Genomic DNA, 25637 nt, shown 5'->3' with positions numbered 1-25637 from the left:
GTTGGCGAAAACATTATAGCATGATGAGGAATATTTTATTGAATATGAATAAATTTGCCCATAACGATACAAAGTCTACACACAAAGAAAATTTCATAAAAATTGTTTTTGTTTTTATTAAAAAAAAAATTTCATTAAGATATTGAAAATATTCATATATAAAATGCAAATTTTTATTAATAAATTCAAAAATTTATTATAATAATGAATAATTTCATTGTATTTACGACATTGCTTCGTTGACTCAATTTTAATGCAAAATTTCGTTAACATTACAAAATATTTTCTACCAGTGTAGTTTATATAAATAACACGAACATTGCCTAACTTCAATTAATTAACTAGGCTAAATAGTAATGAGAATCAACAAGTCAACTATTCGACATTTTCAAAATTTCCGAATAGTCAACTTTTCGATTTTTATAAAGTTGAAATTTGAATGAGACGGCTTTCATCTTTTATGAAAGTGGAGTTTTCAAATTTCTGATTTTTTCCCCCTAAATATTTGAAGGAGCTGAATTTTTAAAAAATATTAAAAAGTTGTCTTTTCATTTTTGCCATTCTTAAAAAGTTAATTATAGACATAGTGGCTTTTGATTTTTAAAGAATATTCAAAATAAAAAGATCTATATGACATACCGCTTTCGACTTTTCCACTTCCCTATTTTTTCCAAATTTAAAAAATTGACTTTTCGAATTTTTGCGATTCTTAAAAAGTTTATTATAGACATAGTGGCTTTTGATTTTTAAAGAATATTCAAAATAACAAGATCTATGTTATATAGCATTCCGCTTTCGACATTTCCACTTCCCTATTTTTCCCAAATTTAAAAAATCGACTTTTCGAGTTTAAAAAAAAAAATTGAAAAAGTCCCTTTTTTGACATTCTAGATTTTAGATTTTTTTGAATATTTATAATGAATTTTCAGCATAACAAAAGCTTAGTCGATTTTGGTCACTATAAAAAGTTGACTAGTCGATTTTAACCAACATCAATTAATCGATTTTACTCGATTTGGCAAAACTCCAATGGCGATTTTTCGACTTTTAAGACAACAAAAAATTTACTTTGATTTTCTCCCTTTTTTACAAAAAATTGATTGGTCAAAATCCATTTACCTACTCTCATATACTCTCAATAGAGTGGCTGATATATAATGCAACCAAGTAATGCAATATTTTCTATATGTAAAAAAAATTGTAGAAACTTTTGTCAAAACTTTATTGTTATAGAAATTTTTGTCAGAATTTTTGAGTTAAAAAACAAAAACATTCAATTTAATTGATTTTAACTGAAAAATTAAAATAAATCAATTAACAATTAATTTCTTAATTGGTATTATCATTACTGTGATTTAAGACATTTCAATTAAAAATTAATTAGATCAATTTATTATGTTATTGAAGACAAAAAATATTTTTTTAATGTCTATAGAAAATGTTGTCAAAATTTTATATCTATAGAAAATTTTGTCAATCTCTTATTTCTATAGAAAATTTTATCAAAAATTTATTTCTATAGAAAAATTTGTCAAAATTTTATTTCTATAGAAAATTTTGTCAAAATGATATTTCTTTAGAAAATTTCAACAAAATCTTATTTCTATAGGAAATTTTTTTTTTCAACATTTTATTACTATAGAAAATTTTGCCAAATTTTATTTCTATAGAAAATTTTGCCAAATTTTATTTCTTTAAAAAATTTTGTAAAAATTTTATTTCTATAGAAAACTTTGTCTTTCTATAGAAATTTTAAGAAAATAAAATTTCCATAGAAAATGTGAACAAAATTTTATTTCTATAAAAATTTTCACAAATTTTATTTCTATAGAAAATTTTGTCAAAATTTTATTTCTATACAATATTTTGTCAAAGTTTTATTTCTATAGAATATTTTGTCAACATTTTTTTTCTATAGAAAATTTTTTCAACATTTTATTCCTGTAGCAAATTTTTTCAATATTTTATTTCTATAGAAAATTTTGCCAAATTTTATTTCTATAGAAAATTTCTCAAAATTTTATTTCTATTGAAAATTTTTTCAAAATGATATTTCTATAGAAAATTTTGCCAAATTTTATTTCTATAGAAAATTTGTCAACATTTTATCTCTATTCAAAATTTTGTCAAAATTTTTCTTTCTATAGAAAGTTTTGTTAAACATTGTATTTCTATAGAAAATTTTGTCAACAGTTTTTCCTATAGAAATTTTTTTCAAAATTTTATTTCTATAGAAAAGTTTGTCAAAATTTTATTTCTATTGAACATTTTGTCCAAATTTTTGTTTCTATAGAAAAGTTTGTCAAAATTTTATTTCTATAGAAGCTTTTGTTAAAAGTTTTGTCTATAGGAAATTTTGTCAAAATTTATTTCTATAGAACATTTTTTCAAAATTTTACTTCTATAGAAAATTTTATTTCAATACAAAATTTTGTCAAAATTTTATTTCTATAGAAAATTTGTACAAAATTTATTTTATTTCTATTAAAAATTTTCTTTCTATAGAAAATTTTGTTAAAAATTGTATTTCTATTGAAAATTTAAAGAAAATTTAAAAATTTTATTTCTACAGAAAATTTTGTTAAAATTTTTATCTCTTTTTAGAAAATTTCAACAAAATTATATTTATTTATACAGAAAATTTTATTAAAATATTATTTCTATAGAAAATTTTTTCAAAATTTTATTTCTATAGAAAAGTTTGTAAAATTTTTATTTCTACTGAACATTTTGTCCAAATTTTGGTTTATATAGAAAAGTTTGTCAAAATGTTATTTCTATAGAAGATTTTGTTAAAAGTTTTTTTTTTTTTTTATAGGAAATTTTGTCAAAATTTATTTCTACAGAAAATTTTGTCAACATTTTATTTCTATACAAAATTTTTCAAAATTTTATTTCTATAGAAAATTTTATTTCAATACAAAATTTTGTCAAAATTTTATTTCTTTGGAAAATTTTGTCAAAATTTTATTTATATAGGAAATTTTGTCAACATTTTATTTCTAAAGAAAATTTTGTCAAAATTTATTTCTATAGAAAATTTTGTCAAAATTTTATTTATATAGGAAATTTAGTCAACATTTTATTTCTAAAGAAAATTTTGTCAAAATTTATTTCTATAGAAAATTTTGTCAAAATTTTATTTCTATAGAAAATTTTATTTCAATACAAAATTTTGTCAAAATTTTATTTCTATAGAAAATGTTGTCAAAATTTTATTTATATAGAAGATCTTGTTAAAAGTTTATTTTTATAGGAAATTTTGTCAAAATTTATTTCTACAGAAAATTTTGTCAAAATTTTATTTCTATAGAAATTTTTTTCAAAATTTTATTTCTATAGAAAATTTTATTTCAATACTAAATTTTGTCAAAATTTTATTTCTGTAGAAAATTTTGTAAAAATTTATTTCTATAGAAAATTTTGTCAAAATATTATTTCTAAAGAAAATTTGTAGAAAATTATATTTCATTAAAAAATTTCAACAAAATTATATTTATTTATACAGAAAATTTTATTAAAATATTATTTCTATAGAAATTTTTTTCAAAATTTTATTTCTATAGAAAAGTTTGTCAAATTTTTATTTCTACTGAACATTTTGTCCAAATTTTGGTTTTTATAGAAAAGTTTGTCAAAATGTTATTTCTATAGAAGATTTTGTTAAAAGTTTATTTTTATAGGAAATTTTGTCAAAATTTATTTCTATACAAAATTTTTTCAAAATTTTATTTTTATAGAAAATTTTATTTCAATACAAAATTTTGTCAAAATTTTATTTTGTCAAAATTTTATTTCTATAGGACATTTTGTCAACATTTTATTTCTAAAGAAAATTTTGTCAAAATTTATTTCTATAGAACATTTTGTCAAAATTTTATTTCTATAGAAAATGTTTGTCAAAATGTTAGTTCTATAGAAAATTTTGTCAAAATTTTATTTCTATAGAAAATTTTATTTCAGTACAAAATTTTGTCAAAATTTTATTTCTATAGAAAATTTTGTCAAAATTTTATTTCTATAGAAAATTTTGTCAAAATTTTATTTCTATAGGAAATTTTGTCAAAATTTATTTCTATTGAAAATGTTGTCAAAATTTTATTTCTATAGAAAATGTTTGTCAAAATGTTATTTCTATAGAAAATTTTGTCAAAATTTTATTTCTATAGAACATTTTATTTCAATACAAAATTTTGTCAAAATTTTATTTCTATAGAAAATTTTGTCAAAATTTTATTTCTACAGAAAATTTTGTCAGAATTTTGTTTCTATAGAAAGTTTTTTCAAAATTTTATTTCTATAGAAAATTTTATTTCAATACAAAATTTTGTCAAAATTTTATTTCTATAGAAAATTTTGTCAAAATTTATTTCTATAGAAAATTTGTACAAAATTATTTTTCTTTAAAAAATTTCAAAAAAAAATTATTTCTATTAAAAATTTTCTTTCTATAGAAAATTTTGTTAAAAATTGTATTTCTATTGAAAATTTTAAGAAAATTTCAAAATTTTATTTCTAGAGAAAATTTTGTTAAAATTTTTATCTCTTTAGAAAATTTCAACAAAACGATATTTATTTATACCGAAAATTTTATTAAAATATTATTTCTATAGAAATTTTTGTCAAAGTTTTACTTCTATAGAAAAATTTCACAAAATTTTTTTATAAAGGGTGATTCTTTTGAGGTTAGGATTTTCATGCATTAGTATTTGACAGATCACGTGGGATTTCAGACATGGTGTCAAAGAGAAAGATGCTCAGTATGCTTTGACATTTCATCATGAATAGACTTACTAACGAGCCACAACGTCGAATTTTCAGTGAATGGGCCCTAGAAAAGTTGGCAGAAAATCCGCTTTTTTATCGACAAATTTTGTTCAGCGATGAGGCTCATTTCTGGTTGAATGGCTACGTAAATAAGCAAAATTGCCGCATTTGGAGTGAAGAGCAACCAGAAGCCGTTCAAGAACTGCCCATGCATCCCGAAAAATGCACTGTTTGGTGTGGTTTGTACGCTGGTGGAATCATTGGACCGTATTTTTTCAAAGATGCTGTTGGACGCAACGTTACGGTGAATGGCGATCGCTATCGTTCGATGCTAACAAACTTTTTGTTGCCAAAAATGGAAGAACTGAACTTGGTTGACATGTGGTTTCAACAAGATGGCGCTACATGCCACACAGCTCGCGATTCTATGGCCATTTTGAGGGAAAACTTCGGAGAACAATTCATCTCAAGAAATGGACCGGTAAGTTGGCCACCAAGATCATGCGATTTGACGCCTTTAGACTATTTTTTGTGGGGCTACGTCAAGTCTAAAGTCTACAGAAATAAGCCAGCAACTATTCCAGCTTTGGAAGACAACATTTCCGAAGAAATTCGGGCTATTCCGGCCGAAATGCTCGAAAAAGTTGCCCAAAATTGGACTTTCCGAATGGACCACCTAAGACGCAGCCGCGGTCAACATTTAAATGAAATTATCTTCAAAAAGTAAATGTCATGGACCAATCTAACGTTTCAAATAAAGAACCGATGAGATTTTGCAAATTTTATGCGTTTTTTTTTTTTTAAAAGTTATCAAGCTCTTAACAAATCACCCTTTATATTCTGTATTTCTATATTATTTATTTATTTATTTATTTATTTATTTATTTATTTATTTAATCAAACTGAGCCCCCATGGGCCATATGTTGATAGATATATAAAGAAGAGCAATCATGAGATTTAAAATACATCATACATCAAAAATTGCTAAGGCACTAACACGAAAAATTCTTAAACTATAAAAAAAAAACTTAAAAATCTAAAAATCTAGCAAAATCCTCAATGCACATTTCTAAAAAAAAATAATAAACAAGTGTGAGACAGAGATAGTCATTGACAATCTCTGTCTCACAGAGATTGTGAGACAAATGGGATATTAACTTTTTTTGAAAACATGAACACTATTCGATAATTGTTTTATGTTTTGAGGTAAGGAGTTCCACAGTCTGGTAACTCGAATTGAAAACGATTGATCCAGAATATTATGGTTGAAATGTTCAATGAGTATTTGAGTGGTCCTTGTTGTATTCAAGAAAAATTCGCTAATTTATTAGATATTATATATTTTTAGTTTTAAGTCCTAGTCTGTAAGGAATTTTTGTTATTCCATAGACTGAAATAAATAAATAAATAAATAAATAAATAAATAAAGAACCGTAAAGAAGAAATAAGATATACTGGTTTACCTGATTTCAAAACACCATAAAGAAAACAAAAACATCGAATTTCAAGATAACGCTCAAACGAGCATCCCAGAAATTCATTAGCAAAGCGTGAATAGTTGTGTCTAAAATTTTTACTATAAAAAAATGACTTCGAATTTTAGCGAAGTCTTTTTTAAGTTTTGAGATTCTCAAGTACGGACATAGTGACTTTCGATTTTTTGTTGGTCATTATAAAAATTAAATTAGTCGCTTTTGACCAACATCGATTAATCGATTTGACTCGATTTGGTAAATCAAAAAATCCAAAAGGTGATTTGGCGATTTTTAAGACTACACAATAATGACTTTGTTTTTCCGACTTCGAAAAGCCATTTGTCGATATTTATATCTTTATTTCCAATATAAGTTAAAGAAGGAGTGTGAAGTAAATAAACTTTCTGTTGAAATCACGCTAACTTCCGAACGAAACAAGCCATCGACTTGAAACTTGGCACAAGTAGTTGTTATCGATGTAGGTCGGATGATATTGAAAATGGGCCATATCGGTCCACTTTAACGTATAGCCCCCATATAAAGGGACCCTCAGATTTGGCTTGTGGAGCCTCTAACAGAAGCATATTTCATCCGATCCGGCTGAAATTTGGTCTCTAACAACCATGCACAAATTGGTCCACATCGGTCCATAATTATATATAGCCCCCATATAAACCGATCCAAAGATTTGGCTTGCGGAGCCTCAAAGAGAAGCATATTTCATACGATCCGGCTGAAATTTGGTACATGATGTTGGTATATGGTCTCTAACAACCATGCAAAAATTGGTCCACATCGGTCCATAATTATATATAGACCCCATATAAACCGATCTCCAGATTTGGCTTGTGGAGCCTCAAAGAGAAGCAAATTTCATCCGATCCGCCTGAAATTTGGTACATGATGTTGGTATATGGTCTCTAACAACCGTGCAAAAATTGGTCCACATCGGTTTATAATTATATATAGCCCCCATATAAACCGATCCCCATATTTGGCTTGCGAAGTCTCCAAGAGAAGCAAATGTCATCCAATCCGGTTGTAATTTGGAACATGGTGTTAGTATATGATCTTTAACAACCGTGCCAGAATTGGTCCATATCGGTCCATAATTATATATAGCCCCCATATAAAACATTGTCCAGATTTGACCTCCGGAGCCTCTTGGAGGAGCAAAATTCATCCGATCCGGTTCAAATTAGGCACGTGGTGTTAGTATATGGTCGCTAACAACCATACCAAAATTGGTCCAATCACACAAAAATTGGTCCATATCGGTTCATAATCATCGTTGCCACTAGAGCCAAAAATAATCTACCAAAATTTTATTTCTATAGAAAATTTTGTCAAAATTTTATTTCTATAGAAAATTTTATTTCTATAGAAAATTTTGTCAAAATTTTATTTTTAGAGAAAATTTTGTTAAAATTTTATTCGGTTGCCACTCGAGCCAAAAATAATCTATCAAGATTTTATTTCTATAGAAAATTTTGTCAAAAGTTTATTTCTATAGAAAATTTTGTTAAAATTTTATTTCAGTAGAATTTTTTGTCAAAATTTTCTTTCTATAGAAAATTTTGTCAAAATTTTTATTTCTATAGGAAATTTTGTGAAAATTTTATTTCTATAGAAAATTTTGTTAAAATTTTATTTCTGTAGAAAATTTCGTCAAAATTTTATGTCTACTTTGTCAAACTGAATTATATACGTATTGGATCGATCTTTTTTGATTTAATATATACCACGTATGGACTTACATACAATTTAGAAGATGGTGTTAGGAGGTTTTAAGATACCTTGCCATCGGCAAGCGTTACCGCAACTTAAGTAATTCGATTGTGGATGGCAGTGTTTAGATGAAGTTTCCACGCAATCCATGATGGAGGGTACATAAGCTTCGGCCTGGCCGAACTTACGGCCGTATATACTTGTTTTATTTTACAATTAACTTAGCTTACCTTTTGCCCACAGTTTTAGATCACATTTCCGGCAAAGGTGAATTTGAAAATTTGTCGTTCAAATTCAATTGTTCGACAATTTTGTTTTAACAATTTTGACGATTACTTTAAAACTTATTTCAAGTCAATATAGAATATTTGGTGGAATTTGGTTACATATATCGATTTTTCAATTAAATACTAAAATTGGAGACATCTCGATTTTACAAAAATACTAACGACGATTCGTGCATTTTGAAAAACGTCTTTTTTGATCAAAAAGTCCATAGGTCGAAAAGACGTTTACATTTTTCAAACCAATTCATTTTTCCTTTTAACTACAATACAACATCACATTTCCTTTCAATGGTCAACAATCGATTTTCGTCACTATCAAAGGCCGATGTGAATCGGTTTTCAGTAAAACCAAAAAGCCCAGTTTGATGCACTATAATAGAATAAAATTGAAAAGTACGGTCAAAAATACTTACTATACAAAAGCATCTAATTTTTTGAAAATTTTGACAATTAGTTGAAAATCCATTTCACACTCAATTTTGGCGACATTTTATTTTTATATACGTTAACTGATTTTTTAATTAAACGCTAAAATTAGAGATACCTAAAGAAATCATTATTTAAACTGTATCCACAAAATTTTTACTTTTAATTTATTTTTATACCCTCCATCATTGGATGGGGATATATTAACTTTGTCATTCCGTTTGTAACACATCGAAATATTGCTCTAAGACCCCATAAAGTATATATATTCTGGGTCGTGGTGAAATTCTGAGTCGATCTAAGCATGTCCGTTCGTTCGTCCGTCCGTCCGTCCGTCCGTCCGTCCGTCTGTTGAACTCACGCTAACTTCCGAACGAAACAAGCTATCGACTTGAAACTTGGCACAAGTAGTTGTTATCGATGTAGGTCGGATGGTATTGAAAATGGGCCAAATCGGTCCACTTTTACGTATAGCCCCCATATAAAGGGACCCTCAGATTTGGCTTGTGGAGCCTCTAACAGAAGCATATTTCATCCGATCCGGCTGAAATTTGGTACATGGTGTTAGTATATGGTCTCTAACAACCATGCAAAAATTGGTCCACATCGGTTCATAATTATATATAGCCCCTATATAAACCGATCCCCAGATTTGGCTTGCGGAGCCTAAAAGAGAAGCAAATTTCATCCGATCCGGCTGAAATTTGGTACATGGTGTTGGTATATGGTCTCTAACAACCATGCAAAAATTGGTCCACATCGGTCCATAATTATATATAGCCCCCATATAAACCGATCCCCAGATTTGGCTTGCGGAGCCTCAAAGGGAAGAAAATTTCATCCGATCCGGCTGAAATTTGGTACATGATGTTGGTATATGGTCTCTAACAACCATGCAAAAATTGGTCCATATCGGTCCTTAATTATATATAGCCCCCCTATAAACCGATCCCCAGATTTGGCTTGTGTAGCCTCTAAGAGAAGCATATATCAACCGATCCGGCAGAAATTTGGTACATGATGTTGTTATATGGTCTCTAACAACCATGCAAAAATTGGTCCACATCGGTCGATAATTATATATAGACCCCATATAAACCGATCTCCATATTTGGCTTGCGAAGCCTCAAAGAGAAGCAAATTGCATCCGATCCGGCTGAAATTTCGTACATGGTATTAGTATATGGTCTCTAACAACCGTGCAAAAATTGGTCCACATCGGTCCATAATTATATATAGCGCCCATATAAACCGATCCCCAGATTTGGGTTGCGGAGCCTCAAAGAGAAGCAAATTTCATCCAATCCGGTTGTAATTTGGAACATAGTGTTAGTATATGATCTTTAACAACCATGCCAGAATTGGTCCATAACGGTCCATAATTGTATATAGGCCCCATATAAAACGTTCTCCAGATTTGACCTCCGAAGCCTCTTGGAGGAGCAAAATTCACCCGATCCGGTTCAAATTAGGAACTTGGTGTTAGTATATGGTCGCTAAGTACCATACCAAAATTGGTCCATATCGGTTCATAATCATGGTTGCCACTAGAGCCAAAAATAATCTACCAACATTTTATTTCTATAGAAAATTTTGTCATAATTTTATTTCTATAGAAAATTTTGTCAAAATTTTATTTCTAGAGAAAATGTTGTTAAAATTTTATTCCGTTCATAATAAAATTTTCATCATTGCCAAAATTTTATTTCTATAGAAAATTTTGTCAAAATTTTATTTCTATAGAAAATTTTGTTCAAATTTTATTCGGTTCATAATCATGGTTGCCACTCGAGCCAAAAATAGTCTACCAAGATTTTATTTCTATAGAAAATTTTGTCAAAAGTTTATTTCTATAGAAAATTTTGTTAAAATTTTATTTCTGTAGAAATTTTTGTCAAAATTTTCTTTCTATATAAAATGTTGTCAAAATTTTTATTTCTATAGAAAATTTTGTGAAAATTTTATTTCTATAGAAAATTTTGTTAAAATTTTATTTCTGTAGAAATTTTTGTCAAAATTTTATGTCTACTTTGTCAAACTGAATTATATACGTATTGGATCGATCTTTTTTGATTTAATATATGCCACGTATGGACTTACATACAATTTAGAAGATGGTGTTAGGAGGTATTAAGATACCTTTCCATCGGCAAGCGTTACCGCAACTTAAGTAATTCGATTGTGGAATGCAGTGTTTAGAAGAGGTTTCTACGCAATCCATGATGGAGGGTACATAAGCTTCGGCCTGGCCGAACTTACGGCCGTATATACTTGTTTAATAATTATGGTGTCACAATATTTTTTATTTTAATTTATAAGAAAACGAAATTTGATTGGAACCCAATAAGAAAAGTTTTGTCCTTTCTTCTCAGTATCTTTAAGGCTTCATTTGTTTTCAAGGGCCTTTTATTGTTCTATAAATTTGGACAACTAGGACAATTCCAGTTGCAAGAGCGACAATATGCCTCATTTTCCAAAAGCTTATTTGAAATAATATTTTTGCTAAAATTGGAAAAATTATTTATTTTTTTTTAAATTTTGAAAGAATAAAAGAATGAATGAACTAAAATAAAAAATGATTTCAAAGCCAAGGCATACTATATTTAGCTAAAGTGTTGCCAATAAATATGGTGTCACATCAGTAGTTAGAGAGGAGTTAGTGTCATTGGCAGAGACCTCTGGTGATTCAGTTTTACAATTAGAAATCTATGTCTAAATGTGAATGGTCTTTGGAACTTCCGCTTGGTGGACCTAACCAAACGCCTCGAATGCCTTTGTCTATTACCCAAATCCTTATAAAAAAAAGCCCTCAGGCAATATTTTTTCCAAATGTTTATATTTTCCAATGAAAATTTGTTGGTGACATTGATATTGTAACAGTGGTCAGCCAGAAAATGTGGCCACTAACAATATTGCTTGGCTATATCCACAATCTACGAAATTTGTTGTTTTCCCAAAAATTTATGTGGCAAACCCATAGAATACTCAACACCACCATGTGGTTTGTCATAACAAAAGTCATTTGCATGTTTAAAGCTTAAATGGAAGAGCCTTCCATCTCATCCATATTTAAAGATGCCCAAAAAAATCCTATTTGGGGTAATCATTCACCACCAGGTCCGTCATCACGCTCTCGTAATTCTTTTGGTGACAAATTTGAATTTTTCGCATCAATGCCAATGGTGAAATTTGGAAACTTTGACAACATGGCAACCAATTGAAAAAGTTAGCCAGGAAACAATTTCAAAAATTAGACATTTTTTAAGAAACTTTTCTTTCGATTCGTTTTCTTTTAAGTTGTCGAACATGTTGCGTAATTCTTTGAATCAAGTGAATGGAATTACGTTAAATAGTGCAGCTGTTTAGATAATACAATTTACATAGATTACGCTAAGGTTAGATGCCATAGAAAATGAAATTTTGATAATGGCTGGAAAGCGAAAATGTTTCTAAAAATTATTAAACATTGTTCCTTAAATTGGTCTAAAAATTTAATTGCTTCTCTTCAATTTTGAAATAGGAATATAATAGGAAATAATTAGGATGAAATTTATTTTGTTAAGCAATTTTCAATTTAGAATATATGTGAAAGTTTGGGATTTCAAAAAAGTAAGGAAAGTTTAAAGTCGGGCTGGTCAGACTGTATTATACCCTGCACCACTTTGTACATCCCCTTTTGCGATACCACCTCAAATCCTTCAAATTTTATGGGTGTCAAATATAAAAGTTTATGCCTATATACGCTTATAATGTAATATGAACTGATGTGGACAAAAATTGTATAGACTTAGACCCTGGGGCTATCACAATGGACTGAATAATTTAAGTGAGCCTGAACCAAATTGGACTGCCACTTTAGTCTTTAGAACCTGAGGCGGAGCAATTTCGCAAAAGTCGATTTGTGATTTATCGGCCGATAGATATGAATTAAAAGTATTGGAAAATTTGAGTAATTTTTACAAGTGTTCTACTAAGCAGTGGCGATTTTATTAGGAAAATGCGGGTAAGTTGGCCATATTTGCCCAAATCGGATTTGAGCAAATTTGGCACACATTACTATAATCAAACTTTTTTTCCATAGACAATTTTGTCAAAATTTTATTTCTATAGAAAATTTTGTCAAAATTTTATTTCTATAGAAAATTTTGCCGAAGTTTTATTTCTATAGAAAATTTTGTAAAAAAATTTATTTCTGTAGAAAATTTCAACAAAATTTTATTTTCATAGAAAAGTTTGTCAAAATTGTATTTCTATAGAACATTTTTTTAACATTTTATTTCTATAGGAAATTTTGTCAAAATTTTATTTCTATAGGAAATTTTGTAAAAAATTTATGTCTATAGAAAATTTTGTCAAAATTTTATTTCTATAAAAAATTTTGTCAAAATTTTATATCTAAAGAAAATTTTGTCAAAATTTTATTTCTATAGAAAATTTTGTCAAAACTTTATTTCTATAGAAAATTTTGCCGAAGTTTTATTTCTATAGAAAACTTTGTCAATTTTTTTTCTATAGAAAATTTTGTAAAAAAATTTATTTCTGTAGAAAATTTCAACAAATTTTATTTTCATAGAAAAGTTTGTCAAAATTTTATTTCTATAGAACATTTTTTTAACATTTTATTTCTATAGGAAATTTTGTCAAAATTTTATTTCTATAGGAAATTTTGTAAAAAATTTATGTCTATAGAAAATTTTGTCAAAATTTTATTTCTATAAAAAATTTTGTCAAAATGTTATATCTAAAGAAAATTTTGTCAAAATTTTATTTCTATAGAACATTTTGTAAACATTTTTTTATAGGAAATTTTGTCAAAATTTTATTTCTATAGGAAATTTTGTCAAAATTGTGTTCCTATAGAACATTTTGTCAAAATTTTGTTTCTAAAAAAAATTTTGTCAAAATATTATTTCTATAGAAAATTTTTTAAAAATTTTATTGCTATAGAAAATTTTGTCAAAATTGTATTTGTATAGAAAATTTTGTCAAAAATTTGTTTTTATAAAAAATTTTGTCAATCTTTTATTTCTATAGAAAATTTTGTCAAAATTTGATTTCTATAGAAAATTTTGCCAAAATTTGATTTCTATAAATTTTTTTAAAAAATTTTGCCGAAATTTTATTTCTATAGAAAATTTTGTAAAAATTTTATTTCTATAGAAAATTTTGTGAAAATTTTATTTCTATAGAAAATTTTGTCAAAATTTTATTTCTATAGAAATTTTGTCAACATTTTATTTCTATAGAAAATTTTGTCAACATTTGATTTCTATAGAAAATTTTGTCAAAATTTTATTTCTATAGAAAATTTTGTAAAAAATTTATTTCTATAGAAAATTTTGTGAGAATTTTATTTCTATAGAAAATTATGTCAAAATTTTATTTCTATAGAATATTTTGTCAAAATGTTATTTCTATAGGAAATTTTATCGAAATTTTATTTCTATAGGAAATTTTGTCAAAATTGTATTCCTATAGAAAATTTTTTTAAAATTTTATTTCTACAGAAAATTTGTCAACATTTTGTTTCTATAGAAAATTTTGTCAAAATATTATTTCTATAGAAAATTTTGTAAAAATGTTATTGCTATAGAAAATTTTGACAAAATTGGTTTTGCATAGAAAACTTTGTCAAAAATTTATTTCTTTTAAAATTTTTGTCAAAAATTTATTTCTGTAGAAAATTTCAACAAAATTTTACTTGTACAGAAAATTTTGTCAAAATTTTATTTCTATAGAAAATTTCAACAAAATTTTATTTCTATAGAAAATTTCAACAAAATTTTATTTCTATAGAAAATTTCAACAAAATTTTATTTCTATAAAAAAAAAATTGTCAAAATTTTATTTTTACAGAAAATTTTGTCAAAATATTATTTCTATAGAAGGTTAGGTTAGGTTAGGTTATGTGGCAGCCCGATGTATCAGGCTCACTTAGACTATTCAGTCCATTGTGATACCACAGTGGTGAACTTCTCTCTTATCACTGAGTGCTGCCCGATTCCATGTTAAGCTCAATGACAAGGGACCTCCTTTTTATAGCCGAGTCCGAACGGCGTTCCACATTCCAGTGAAACCACTTAGAGAAGCTTTGAAACCCTCAGAAATGTCACCAGTATTACTGAGGTGGGATAATCCACCGCTGAAAAACTTTTTGGTGTTCGGTCGTAGCAGGAATCGAAAACACGACCTTGTGTATGCAAGGCGGGCATGCTAACCATTGCACCACGGTGGCTCCCATTTCTATAGAAAATTTTGTAAAAGTTTTATTGCAATAGAAAATTTTGTCAAAGTTGTATTTGTATAGAAAATTTTGTCAAAAATTTATTTCTATAAAAAAATTTTGTCAACCTTCTATTTCTATAGAAAAGTTTGTCAAAATTTGATTTCTATAGAAAATTTTGTCAAAATTTGATTTCTATAGAAAATTTTGTCAAAATTTGATTTCTATAGGAAATTTTATCGAAATTTTATTTCTATAGGAAATTTTGTCAAAATTGTATTCCTATAGAAAATTTTTTCAAAATTTTATTTCTTCAGAAAATTTGGCAAAATTTTGTTTCTATAGAAAATTTTGTCAAAATATTATTACTTCAGAAATTTTTGTAAAAATTTTATTGCTATACAAAATTTTGTCAAAATTGTTTTTGTATAGAAAACTTTGTCAAAAATTTAGTTCTATAAAAAATTTTGTCAAAATTTTATTTCTATAGACAATTTTGTCAAAAATTTATTTCTGCAGAAAATTTGGACAAAATTTTACTTGTACAGAAAGTTTGGTAAAAATTTTATTTCTATAGGAAATTTTGTCAAAATTGTATTTCAATAGAACATTTTGCTAAAATTGTATTTCTATAGAAATTTTGTCAAAATTTTTATTTTATAGAAAATTTCAAATTTCTAAGAAAATTTCAACAAAAATTTTGACAACATTTTCTATGGAAATAAAATTTTGACAAAATTTCCTATGGAAATAAAATTTTGACAAAATTTTCTATGGAAATAAAATTTTGACAAAAATGTCTATGGAAATGAAATTTTGACAAAATTTTCTATAGAAATAAAATTTTGACAAAATTTTCTATAGAAATTAAATTTTGATAAAATTTTCTATAGAAACAAAATTTAACAAAATTTTCTGTAGAAAAAAATTTTATTTCCATAGAAAATTTTGTCAAAATTGTATTTCTATAGAAAATTTTGTGAAAATTTTATTTCCATAGAAAATTTTGTCAAAAATTTTATTTCTATAGAAAATGTTGTCGAAATTTTATTTCTATAAAAAATTTAATTTTATTTCCATAGACAAAATTCTATTTTTAGAGAAATTTTTTTTCAAAATTTTATTTCTATAGAAAATTTTGTCAAAATTATATTTCTATAGAAAATTTTGTTAAAATTTTATTTCTATAGAACATTTTGTTAAAATTTTATTTCTATAGAGAATTTTGTCAAAATTTTATTTCTATAGGAAATTTTGTCAAAATTTTATTTCTATAGAAAATTTTGTCAAAAATTTTTTTTCGATAGGAAATTTTATTTTCATAGAAAATTTTGTTAAATTTTTATTTCTATAGAAAATTGTGTCAAAATGTTATTTCTATAGGAAATTTTGTCAAAATTTTAATTTTATAGAAAATTTTTTAAAAATTTTATTTCTATTGAAGTTTTGTCAAAATTTTATTTCCATAGAAAATTTTGTAAACATTTCATTTTTATAGAAAATTTTGTAAGAATTTTATTGCTATAGAAAACTTTGTCAAAATTTGATTTCTGTAGATTATTTCAACAACATTTTATTTCCATAGAAAATTTTGTCAAAATTGTATTTCTACACGCAAAGAAAAAAAAACGTTTAGAAAACGTGTACCGAAAACGTTTTTCTTTTGTTAGAGTTTTTTGAATTGCTTCGAAAAGTATATACTTTTATCACCAAAAAAATTCGTTTGTTACAAAGTGTTAATTTAAAAAAAAAAAAAAAGTTATTTTTGAACCAACAACACATTCCATTTCGTTTATATCAAACACTGTTCTTTTCTGACTTTAGGTTTTTAATAAGACACATTTTACAGTTCAAAATTTAATATACTGTAATGTTATGTTGAACATTTTTTCGAAATCTTCCTAACATATCTGGAACATATGGAAAAAAACAAAATAAACTTTGGTCGAAGCAGGGATCGAACCCACGACCCTTGGCATGCAAGTTAGACGTAGCAATCACTGCTCCATGGTGCCCAACTAAATGTATTTTTCTGTGAAAAAACTTTGTTTAATCGGCTCGTGGGCGCCGCAGGCTATGCTTATATAACTTATATAGGTAATTGTCTATTGATGACAATAACGGCTACATAGCTCAGTGGAAAGTGTGTTGGCTTACAAATTGCATGGTCCGCGGTTCGATTCCCCGTCCAGGCGAAAGGTAAAAAAAATTTTAAAAATTTATAAAATCGTATAATTTCTTCTCATTGTTTGTATTACAGAAAAAGGTGCTAAGAACTAAAAAACTTCCTGGAAGTGAGAAAGATGTGAGAGAAAATGCAAGTAGCCAGAAAAAATTTTTTTTGAGTTAGTCCTTATGAAATTGTTTTTACATCCTGGAAAAGAATAAACGTTTATTACAAAAAGTATATACTTTTCTTCCAAATACACTTCCTTTCAACGAAAAGCAAATGAGAAACGAACTTTGTTTGTCTAAAATTTCGTTTGGGAGGAAAGAATTATTTTTTTGGGTGTATAAAAAATTTTGTCAAAATTTTATTTGTATAGAAAATTTTGTCAAAATTTTATTTCTATAAAAAATTTTGTCAAAATTTTATTTCTATAGAAAATTTTGTCAAAATTTTATTTCTATAAAAAATTTTGTCAAAATTTTATTTCTATAGAAAATTTTGTCAAAATTTTATATCAATGGAAAATTTTGTCCAAAGTTTATTTCTATAAATTAGGGCTACCTTATATTATTTCACTTTGAGTGCCAACCTTGCTTTTTATTTCAGTTTGACATATTCTTGAATTTTTTCAGTTGAAATCAATACTCCCATTTTCTTCAAATTTTCATAAAAACTTCAAATATATTTCGTCAATTACCCATATTATCCATGGAGTACCCAGGAGTATTACTATTTGTGGCCACAGCCGTGGTCATACGTATTGCGGTGGTCTCTTTACAATCATCTGGAAGTGGAGTTTAAAGAACTTTAGCAAATGCAAAATAATATAAAGAAAATTAGAGAAATAGCAAAAACATAAGATCAACTATTATTGGATATGATATGAAAATATCTTTAAAAATTAAACCTCAATTGAACTGCGATGTTGTTTGCAATTGTTCAATTTTCCAAAAATAAAAAATAAATTTTGTTTGAAATATGAAGACTAAAATATTTTTTTTTAAGTATTTCCACAATGAAAAATTTAAATTCACTTTTGTCCCCTCAGGTAATCGAATCAAATATCCTTAACTCAATCCATATCTAATTTTATTCCCTAAGGTCAAAATGAGGCATTGACTGTCGATTGGCCTTCACATATATACACTGTTAGAAAAATATGTTTTTCATATGTTCCGATATAAACAAAATGTGTTTCGGGCACGATTTTAAACCACAATATATTTAAGTGCGAACATGTAATGTTCCTAAATTAACACTAAATGTTTGGGACATCTATGTTAATATGTTAGAATATATTATGTTTGGGGCATCAATGTTTCATAAAAATCATATGTGTGAATACAAACATATATAAATTTACAAATTTCGACTAAACATACATATGTTGTGATATTTTATTCAAAGCGACAGAGAGAGTATAGAGAGAAATAGAGATGGAAACCGGGAGAGTTGACGAAAGATATCAATATAACACAGCAAAAAGAGTCAAAAGAGAACAATTTCTGTGAAACCGCTTGTATGTTGTTTCGGAAAACTGTTTTATGATAAGGCCAAAAATTTGATATGTTTAAGTCTAAATATTATTTAATTTGAATAAAGAGAATATACATTCTGAACCAAGAGAATAGACATTTGAAAAACAAACAGCTTATGTTTTCGCCTTGAGAGCAGCATTTTATGTATGTGTGGACATGTGTTTTTTTTATCAATTTGGCATTATGGGCACAATTTTTTTCTTGGTTCGTTAAAAGAAATCAGGGGTCTTCATAAAAATAACGAAAGGGCACTATACTCTTTTTAGAGTTGGGACAGTAAAATGAAATAAGGAGGAAATAGTGAAAAATTACACAGTAAAATGTAAAAAAACAAACTTTAGTTCCTCTTTATTAAAAAGTAGTCCACGAAGAGTTGACGGACACCATCAAATATAAAAGCGGGCATTAAGTTCGAGTTTTACAGCTAAAACAATTTAAAAAGTTTATTTTCTTTAAAATGAATTATTAAAGAAAAATAAAAGGAATTTTAGAGCGATGGTGTTAAATGCTAGTAAAAAACTGTTCACTCCTAAATAAATTTATGTTTATATTATAAAATTATGTATGTATGTTTATACTCGACTCCACGTTCTTCTTTTGTTAGTTTTTGAATTCCTTCCAAATTTTAAAGTTTTGTACAAAAACAGTTTTTTATTACAAGATTGTTATTTTTGCAATAAAAAATAATATTTTATCCAAAAATCAGTCAATTTCGTTTATATCAAGCACTGTTACTGACTATAAATCTTTAATAACACACATTTCGAAGTTTCATTTAAAAAAATTAATATAGTATAAATATAAATGTGTAAATTAAAAAAAAAAAAAAAAAAAAAAATGTTCGGTCGGAGCAGGGATTGAACCCACGACCCTTTGCATGCAAGGCAGACATGCTAACCACTGCTCCACGTGGCGAACAAATGTATGTTTCTGTTAAATAATGTTATGTTTGCATGGGCTCGTGGGCGCTGCAAACTATGCTATATAAATGTAACTTAAAACGATAATTATCTACTGGTGACTATAACAGCTACGTAGCCCAGTGGATAGTGTATTGTCTTACAAACTGTATGGTCCTCGGTTCGATTCTCCGTGCAGGCGAAAGGTAAAATTTAAAAAATTTATAAAAGTGAATAATTTCTTCAACATTATTTGTATTACAGGGAAAGGTTCCAATAACTAAAAAAATTCGTGGAAGTGAAAATTACGAGTATGTTAGGGAATGAGCACAATCGTGTTTGGGAAAAATTCTTCCAAGCATATAATATTTTTGGCTCAAAATGCTTCCAAACATATAATATGTTCACATAAAACAAACATATTAATGTTTCGGCAGTATGCAATAATATATGTGCTTCCTGCAAAATATGTTTGGAACATATGTTAAAGAAGCGATTTTTTTTGAGGGTGTACCAACACTAATTGATTGATGGCATTTTAGATAGCTCAGAATCTATGTAGTATATGGAAAATTTACACAAATTTCCCTTTTTTTCAAGGCTGTTGTTATGATATTGGGTGTTAATAGCATTCGTGTTTTAATGAAATCCCCATAAAGGCCAATACCCTCACTGTTAGAAAAATATGTTTTTCATATGTTTCGATATAAACAAAATGTGTTTCGGGCACAATTTTTAAACACAATATATTTAAGTGCAAACATGTAATGTTCTCAAACTAACACTAAATGTTTGGAACACATATGTTAATATGTTAGAATATATTATGTTTGGGGCATGCATGTTTCATAAAAATTATATGTGTGAATGTAAACATATATAAATTTACAAATTTCGAGTAAACATATATATGTTGTGATATTTTATTCAGAGAGCGACAGAGAGAGAGAGAGAGAGAGAGGGAGAGAGAGAGTATAGAGAAAGAAATAGAGATAAAAACCGGGAGGGTTGACGAAAGATATCAAATTAACACAGCGAGAGAATCGAAAGAGAGCAATTTCTGTGAAACTGCTTATATGTTGTTTCGGAAACTGCTTTATGATAAGGCCAAAAATTTTATACGCTTAAGTCTAAATATTATTTAATTTAAGTCTAAATATTATTTAATTTGTGTATATTATAAAATTATTTATGTATGTTTATACTCGACCCCACGTTCTTCCTTCGTTAGAGTTTTTGAACTCCTTCCAAAATATCAAACTTTTATACCAAAATTATTTTTTTATTACAAAATTTTTATTTTTGCAATAAAAAAATAATATTTTATCCAAAAGCTCAGTCCATTTCGTTTATATCAAGCACTGTTTCTGACTGTAAATCTTTAATAACCCACATTTCGAAGTTTCATTATAAAAATTTAATATAGTATAAATATAAATGTGTAAATTAAAAAAAAAAAAAATTGGTGTTCGGTCGGAGCAGGGATTGAACCCACGACCATTTGCATGTACGGCAGACATGCTAACCACTGCTCCACGTTGCCAACACATGTATGTTTCTGTTAAATAATGTTATGTTTGCATGGGCTCGTGGGCGCTGCAAACTATGCTATATAAATGTAACTTATAACAATAATTGTCTTCTGGTGACTATAACAGCTACGTAGCTCAGTGGTAGTGTGTTGGCTTACAAACTGTATGGTCCTCGGTTCGATTCTCCGTCCAGGCGAAAGGTAAAATTTAAAAAAATTATAAAATTGAATAATTTCTTCAACATTATTTGTATTACAGAAAAAGGTGCCAAGAACTAAAAAATTTCGTGGAAGTGAAAATTATGTTAGGGAATGAGCACAATCTTCTTTGGGGGAAAATTCTCCCAAGCATATAATATTTTTGGCTCAAAATGCTTCCAAAAATAGAATATGTTCACATAAAACAAACATATTAATGTTTCGGCAGTATCCAATAATATATGTGCTTCCTGCAAAATATGTTTGGAACATATGTTAGAGAGGCGATTTTTTTTGAGGGTGCTGAGGACAAAAACCACACCGAAAAGAAATCCCAATCAAATTCATTTAAATGAGAGACTGACAAATAAAAATAATGTCCATTTATCATTTACAAATGTTCATCTAAGATGTTTTTATTATAAAAAAAGCAAAAAAAAAAGAAACAAAATATATATGTAGCATCAAATGGAAAACATTTTAGCCATATTTAGTTGTGTGCATAATTTTTCTATTCCAGACTACAACCACAGACTTGACCATGACATATTTCGGTCCAGACATACATGTTGTTCCATGTCGAACTATTCATTGTGAAATAAAAAGGGTGCCGAAAAAAATTATGTAAATATTCAAAGAGAAGAGAATCATAGTGAGATATCCGTTTCAAACACCCGGGAATCACTAGATGAGTTACTAAAGATAAGTTCACGATGAACGGACGGGCAGTCCATTTAAATAATTTTATAATTTTGGTTAGGCACAAGACAAATTCCATTGAACTTTGATAGAAATTAAACCAACTTTCCATGTCCATCCATCTGTTGTAATCACGCCTTCAATAATGGAGCTATTATTGTGAAATTTGGCCCCGACATTTGTCAGTTTTTTGTCTGGAAGCAGAAATTTGCTATATGGCTTGGCACCAACGATGAGGAAAATTTTACTAAAAATACACGAGAATATGCTGTCCCATATTTTAAAAATGGACAAGCAACTCAGTATTTTTTTTTTACATTTTTGAAGTACCCCACACTGTGGAAAAGGGTATTATAAGTTAGTGCACATGTTTGCAACATCCAGAAAGATACGAGATAGACACATAATGTCTTGGGAAATATTGCTCAGGGTCGGCCTCTGAGCACTGTTGCCACTCGAGCCAAAAATAATCTACCAAAATTTTGACAAATTTTACCAACAAACTACCAAACCAAAATATCTCATTCTGTCAACATTTCATTTATGTAGTAAATTTTGTCAAAATTTTCTTTCTATAGAAAATTTTGCTAAAATTGTCTTTCTATAGAAAATTTTGTCAAAATTTTCTCTTTATAAAAAATTTTGTCAAAATTATTTTTCCACAGAAATTTTTTTCAAAATTTTATTTCTATTGAAAATATTTTTTAAAAATTTTATTTCAATAGAAAATTTTGTCAAAATTTTATTTCTATAAAAATTTTTCTCAAAATTTTATTTCTATAGAGTTTTTTTTTAAATTTTATTTCTATAGAAAATTTTGTCAAAATTTTATTTCTATAGAAAATTCTGTCAAAATTTTATTTCTATAGAAAATTTTGTCAAAATTTTATTTCTATAGAAAATTTTGTCAAAATTTTATTTCTATTGAAAATTTTGTCAAAATTTTATTTCTATAGAAAATACTGTCAAATTTTTATTTCTATAGACAAGTTTGTCCAAGTTTTATTTCTATGGAAAATTTTGTCTAAGTTTTATTTCTATAGAAAATTTTGTCAAAATTTTATTTCTATAGAAAATTTTGTCCAAGGTCTATTTCTATAGAAAATTCTGTCAAAATTTTTTTCTATAAAAAATTTTGTCAAAATTTTATTTCTACAGAAAATTTTGTCAAAATTTTCTTTCTATAGAAAATTTTGTCTAAGTTTTATTTCTATAGAAAATTATGTCAAAATTTTATTTCTATAGAAAATTTTGTCAAAATTTTATTTTTATAGAAAATTTTGTCCAAGTTTTATTTCGATAGAAAATTTTGTTAAAATTTTATTTCTATAGAAAATATTGTTCAAGTTTTATTTCTATAGAAAATTTTTTCAAAATTTTATTTCTATAGAAAATTTTGTCAACATTTTATTTCTATGGAAAATTTTGTCAAAATTTTATTTCTATAGAAAATTTTGCAAAATTTTTATTTCTATAGAAATTATTGTCAAAATTTTATTTCTATAGATTTTTTTTTTCAAAATTTTATTTCTATAGAAAATTTTGTCAAAATTTTATTTCTATAGAAAATTTTGTCAAAATTTTATTTCTATAGAAAATTCTGTCATTAAGTGCGGGAATTCCTGGTAATTTTTCTTTACAATATTTTATATATAATAGAGGGTTTTATATGGCAAATGACAGTTGGATTTTGGAAGTGTAATGTGAATGAGGTATTAGGCGATAGTGTTTCGCTTTTGGGAATATTGACCGAATATGTGCATATAGCAGGTTTGCCTTTGACCGGGTCCCGGGAAATTCGAAAAAAATTCCCGCTTTCCCGGGAATGGAAAAAGTCCGGGAAAAGGAAACCCCTACCACAGAGACAAAATTTTAGCTCCGATTTACGTGAAACCTTGCACAGAGAGCATAATTAACCTTCTTACTTTGCATGCCAAATTTGATTGAAATCATTTCAATTGATAGCCCCCATATATATGTTTGGGAAAAAATCGCCAAAATATCCACATTTTCTTTGTGGGTATTTTGGCCATCACTGCTAAGTGAAAAACTAGTATAACGGACTCAAGTTTTCATATATTTCCAATACATATTTATCGTTCGATAAATCATAAATGCTTTTTTGCGAGGTTATCTAAAAATTGATTTAGATATACATATTCCACACATTTTTTTTTTTTTTGTACTAACATTGTATTCCACTCCAGGACAATAGCCGACTTCAATTTTAAGTCTATAGATTTTGTAGAAGTCAAACAAATTTTGTCTAGATCGAGTCAGCTTTAAATATATGTATATGAGTATATGGGATTTGAGATAGTATCTACAAAGTGGTGCAGGGTATATTATAGTCGACCCCGTCCGACTTTGAATTTTCCATACTTGTTTAAAATTCATCTGATATTCTTTGATTTTGTTTGTTGAAATTTTCAGACTTGCCAAACCGACATCCCTACACCAAAAACAAAAAAAAATTAATAACGTGTAATCTAATGCTAACCTTAGAGAGGAAACAAACTTCGTTATATCTCTAGCCTAAAGCTATTGGAATTCATAATGAAAACCACACAGTAAATGTCAACAAGAAATTTATTGATTGGATTAACCCATTGAAAAATCAATATTCGATAACAGTAATCAATGTCGACAAAGGCCATAAGTATTTTCCAGAGGCTTTATATGAAATGGCAGGCTTAGTACCTTAAGCATCGATGGACACCAGCATACAGCAAAGTCTTGGTGCATGTGTGTGTGTGTGCTTAGGTTAACTTAAGGCCTCTCTGCTGTATCACAATCAACAACAGTAGCCAGATTGAAGTTTTAGAGAAAGTTATATTGTCTGTTATTCTACATTCTACATACAGTTCTCTTCACTTCAAGTACTATGGACTACAAGAACAACAACAGCAACAACAACAACTACTACTGGTGTTGTCCTTATCTCGTAAATTTGTTTGCTTAGCCCTCTGGCAAAGGAACCAAATATCAACAAATATAATAATAATAATAAATACTTAACAAAAAAGTTTTTATTGTCCACATTGGCCAAGGATAAGTTTTGGAGTCGAAGTAAAAATTTGTTAAGCTGGATTATCATGAACCATGAACTACAAATAAACAGGACACAAAATGGTTTTCTCTTCTCTCTTCTATTGTTGTTGTTATTGTTCTTGTGAGCCCAGGTTCAAGGGGTGAAAACAATTGTGAAAGTTCTTTTGTAACCTTGGGTTTTGGTTTTTGGTGTTTTTTTGGGGTGGGGAAGTGGCTGGAGAGAAACAAGTGTTTTATTCAATAGAATCCTTATAACTTATAGGTAACTTATTTATTTATTTATTTATAATCGACCAACTTATTACAGTTTGCTATGTGTGTGCTTTTGTTTTTTGTATCTTTTGTATTGTTGGATTAGGTTTCTTGTTTATTGAGGATATAACTTCTGAACATTACTCTTATTATTAATAGAGACTGAACATATATTTGCACTTTTCCGGAGTAGTTAGATAACTTCTATGTTGAGAATTATGTTATTAGAAATTAAGGAAACAAACATTTGTCAACAATTGAATTACAACGCCTAAATGATATAATACAGTGGTATGTAGTGGAAAATAAAAATTGAAAGTATATGTGATATCAGGAGAAGATGTTCGGTGTTCGGTGTGTAGCATTAATAAAAACACTTAATGGCATAATTC

At 27.2% G+C, this 25637-nt stretch overlaps 1 protein-coding gene across 7 annotated transcripts in view; it reads left to right on the top strand.

Moving 5' to 3' along the window:
* SLO2 (slowpoke 2) overlaps nucleotides 1-25637 on the top strand; it is a 744153-nt gene that overhangs the window by 416460 nt on the left and 302056 nt on the right. The gene's annotated exons all lie outside the window — the stretch shown is intronic.

This window comes from Haematobia irritans, chromosome 5 (genome assembly GCF_050003625.1).
Source record: "Haematobia irritans isolate KBUSLIRL chromosome 5, ASM5000362v1, whole genome shotgun sequence".
NCBI lineage: Eukaryota > Metazoa > Arthropoda > Insecta > Diptera > Muscidae > Haematobia > Haematobia irritans.
This window is presented reverse-complemented; position numbering and strand designations above follow the sequence as displayed.